The following is a 4652-nucleotide window of genomic DNA, read 5'->3' as shown; positions in this document are numbered from 1 at the left end:
CCTGACCAAAGGGTAATGAAGATGAGACACAAAGAAACACAGAATAGGTTAAAATGTGGGAGGGGCCAAGGAGCTCTTGTTTCCCTTCGACAAAGAGCCCCAAGTGACTGGTGCACCTTGGCTTTGTTCACTCAGACATGTGCAAAAGCAGTTGGAGTAAAATTGGATTCATCTGTCTCCCACCATCCATGGGACAGAGCCGAGTAATCTCAGCTGTATTACTGTATTACTTTTCCCTGCATCATGGCAGCACACACTTACACTGCCTTTCTTCCTCATGCTCACAAAGCAGTCAATTAGGCCTTAATCTTCCTATCTGGTCTCCCACAGGACTCTAACCCCTTGCAGTGAACTACAATCCCAGCTCCTTTTTGTTTTATATTGTGAGGTAGGGTCTTGCTAAGTTACCCAGGTGGGGTTTGAACTTACATTCTCCTGCTTCAGCTTCCCAGAGTGCTGGAATTGTAGGTATGCATCGCCATTCCCAGCAACATCTATTTGTGGTGACATTTCATGTCTGCCTTCCCCACTGGCTTGTCACCTCAATAAAAGTGGGGGTAGGCCTGCCTTGTACACCCAACAGTGCCACTTAGCAGATAGCTATTGAATTGGAGCATGTTATCTCCTCAGTGCCCTTGTCAAGTGAATACTTCTCTGAACATTTAGGAGAATGATCTCTCAGGGCCCCTGAGTATCAGGAACCCCTGCCAAGACCCCTATCTCCTGTCTGGTGCTGCAATGCAAGGCTGCAAAGAAAAACTCCGAAGCAAAATTAAAGTGAAACAGGGAACTCGGATGGCCGGTGCTTGAGACAGCAAAGACCCCGAACCAGCCAGCTCTGCAGTATTTATTCATTGTGCAGTCTACAGAATGAGGTGGGCAGGCCACATGTGGTTGCTGGGGATGAGATGCTGATGCAGGCAGGGCTTGTAAAGGAAGGAATAGAACATTCTAGCATCAAGCACAGAAGAGACCAGGAATAGGTCAGGGTTAATGACTAACTCGCTTTTCAAGTGAAATAAACTGCAATTCTGGGGAAGGAATTTGGGAAGAGTCACTTGTCTTCAGCTGCCGTGTCATCTCGTATCAGAGCCCCACAGCTTTGTGGGCCATATCTCTGGTCTCTGCTGTGGCCATTGAGTGGGGGATGACAATTTGCGTGCTGTCTGCAGTGCTCTTATGAGTCACATAGTAGGCTTAGGGCTGACTCACTACTGAAAACAAGCCAATTGTGAGATGAACTGTTTACAGCACACATTGTTACAGCCTGCTCTGGGCATAATCAACAGGGTGGTCTCCCACACCTGAGGCCATCTATCCTGTCTTTGGAAGGAAAGCAATGCACTGAGTTTCACTGTTGGAAGTTTATCGCTTTTCTGTCATTACAGGAAGTTGGCTTCAGTGAAGTGAGTTTCAGGACTTGTTGAACTCCAAGTGGCCGTTGGGTCAGTGGCTGGTAGTGACCTTGCTTTTCATCTGGGGCAAGGAGGATACTGGGTCAAGACTGGCTCAGCTGTAGGTCCACATCCAGGATGCAGAGCAGAGGGAGGAGGCAGATCCTGAAGGAAGACTGGGGCCTTGATATGACTGAAGATAGGAAATATTCCCAGGATACCAATGTCCTTGCTTTATTGTTCTATTTGAAACACTCCCCTCATTTAACAGATGTGATTTTTAGATCTTTGGTCTTCATTTCCCCTTCCATAGTGTTTCTAGGAAACCCGGTGCCCTTCTGTTCCCAGGACAAAGGAAGCATAGAGTTCAATCTCATCCCCAGGCTCTGCCTCTGACCTTGCTCCTAGAGATGAAGTTTGGAGTGAAGCAAACCATGGCCTGGGGCTGCAGAGCCCTGCCCTGCCCACCTCTGGTTGCCCAGATCCTCAAGCAAGTGTGGGTTGTATAATGCAAACTCATCAAAGATGTAGTGGGGAGTTAGACATCCAAGTGTATCGGGGGAGGAAATATGACTGTATAAGAAATTCTGGCTGTATTGAGGCCATGTCCTGAGGGTTTAGCTAGTCTATTAAGTAGTAATCTAACCCCGTGATGATCTCAATTAATTGGTTGTTTCCCCAGTCCCCTTTAGACAATCTGAGCTGTTGGCTTCTGAGAAATTTTAAACCCAGCATAGGAAAGGGCCCCCCTCTGTTCTTCATCCTCATCCTTTTATTCTAGTAGTTCAGAGTCAAGTCAAAAACCTATCTGTGTAGCTAAGCAAGGAAAGAGCCAGAGAGATCTGCATACAAACTTGAACCAGCCACTCCCTAAGTGAGACCTCAGACAATTCACCCACTTCACGGAGCTTTAATATTCTCATCTGTAAACTGGAGCTGACACCTGTTTCTAGGGTCATTGTGAAGATTCAATAAGTTGTGAATGGTGCTCAGCACTGTGCCTTGCACAGAGTAGGATCCCATATGTGATGAATCTTTCCAAACAGAAGTTGCTATTTTCAGGGAAAAGAGGCAACTGTGGCTTCTAGGGGATGCTCTGTTTACTCATCCTGGCAATTCACTAAATTGCTGCAATACTGCCAGGCTGCCTGGTATCCCTTGTGAGGATACAAAGGCAAAGGGTGGAAGGTGATTTGAGCAAATGAGCTGAAAATAGCTCCTTTAACTGAAGCTTTTAATAATGTGTCCCCAACTCGTCTCCACTGATTTTGGGCAAAGAGGACAAGGTGAGCTTGATTAATTAAATCTCCCAAGTGCTCTACTTTATTACAGTGGTTTCAGCCAAGTCCTCTCCTGAGTCTTTTGATCAACACTCACAACAAAGGAAAAAAGGAAGAACAAAGACTTGAAGGAGATAACTTTGATTTCTTCCTGGGTAGGAGAATGTGAATAGCTATTGTTTATCTTTTATAAGTTTTCCAATTTATCAAAGCAATAACTTGTTAACACTGTGATCAGGAAAAATGCCCCAAAAACTTTGTGAAGTAATGAATCAGATAAATTCAGTGCTGCTGTGCGTCTGCAAAAAGGGTGAATCTACATAAAGTGGTCCAAAACAGAGAGCAGGGGTCCCAAGGCACCTCAAGGACACTTGTACTGGATAAAATGCTCCTGCACATTTGAGAGGGAGCCCTAAGGTGGTCTCTGTCACACAGTGGTAGAAAGGGTTTTATCCCATCCCACGGGTGCTCAGCAAAATGTAGTTTTCCTAACATATAAATGATGCTTCTCCTTTCAAGATATTTTGCTTTATTGATTCCTCAGTGTCAAGGAGCTGCTTATCTTTGACCCCCACTCACAGAGTACTATTTACTAAATCAGTTAGAAGACTAAGATGTATTGAGCTTCTATTGTGTGTCAGGTATGGGCATTCAGTAGTAACCAAATGTGGCACGTCTTTTTCCTCATGGACCTCATTATCATAATGATAGGATGTGAGCAAGTAAATAAAGAAAAATGGTATGTATTAAATGCTGCAGAGGAAACAAACTTTTGATAGGGAGACCACATAATGTGGTCTGACGAGGTGACTTGTAAGTTGAGATCTAAAAGAATAACAGTAGTGAAGCAGGTGGCAGAGTGGGCATGGAAGATGGGGATATGTCCAAAGTATGCAAAGATCCTAAAGGGGGAGAAAAGTTTAGTTTAGTGTGTGGTGAGAGATGTTATTAAAGAAGCTACCTTTCTTCTAGTGAGGGTATTTGGCCCCTTTGTTAAAGATAAGGTAGCTGATTGTACTTGGAGTTGTTTCAGTATCTTCTATTCTATTCTGTTGATCCTTGGGAATTTTTTTTTTGCCAGTGCCATGATGTTTTTACCACAGTAGTTTTGTAATATGATTTCAGATTGGGGATTGTAATGCCCTTTGCCTTTCCTTTGTTGCTCAGAATTGCTTTTGCTGTTCTAGGTCTCTCCTGGTTCCAAATGAATTTTAGGATTGTTTTCTCTAGTCTTGTGAGGTATTCTATTGGTATTTTGATTGCGATTCAATTAAATGTGTATAACAATTTTGGAAGTATGGCTATTTTCACTACATTGGTTCTTCCTACCCAGGAACAAGGGATCTCTTTCCATTTTCTGATATCTTCTTTGATTTCCTTTTTTTGAATACTGTAGTTTTCACTGTATAGGCCTTTTACTTCCTTTGTTAGATTGATTACAAAGTATTTAAATTTTTTGTGCAATTGTCAAAGGTGTCTTTTCCTTAATTTCTCTCTCAGTGAGTTTGTTATTTGTATAGAAGAATGCTATTGCTTTTTGAGTGTTGACTTTGTATTCTGGTACACTACTGAATTTGATTATTAATTACAGAATTCTTTTGGTGGAGTTTTTGGGGTCTTCTATATGTACTATCATTTAATAAGCAAATAATGATAATTTAATTTCTTCCTACTCCTTTCTTTGTTCCTCTTATTTCTTTCCATTGTCTAATTGCTCTGGCTAATGTTTCCAGAGCTGTATTGGACAGGAGTGCTGATAGTAGTCATCCTTGTCTTGTTCCTGATTTTAGAGTAAAATCTTGCAGTTTCTGACCATTTAGTATGTTGGCTTTTAGCTCATCATAGGTGGCTTTTATCAGATTGAAATAAAGACCTTTGATTCCTACTTTCTGCAAGGTTTTTTTTTTTTTATCATGAGAGGGTGTTGGACTTTGTGTAGTCCTTTTTCTGCATCTATTGAGATGATTATGTGATTTTT

Source organism: Chinchilla lanigera, unplaced genomic scaffold (assembly GCF_000276665.1).
Source record: "Chinchilla lanigera isolate Chin_1 unplaced genomic scaffold, ChiLan1.0 scaffold00009, whole genome shotgun sequence".
In the NCBI taxonomy this organism is placed as follows: Eukaryota; Metazoa; Chordata; class Mammalia; order Rodentia; family Chinchillidae; genus Chinchilla; species Chinchilla lanigera.
This window is presented reverse-complemented; position numbering follows the sequence as displayed.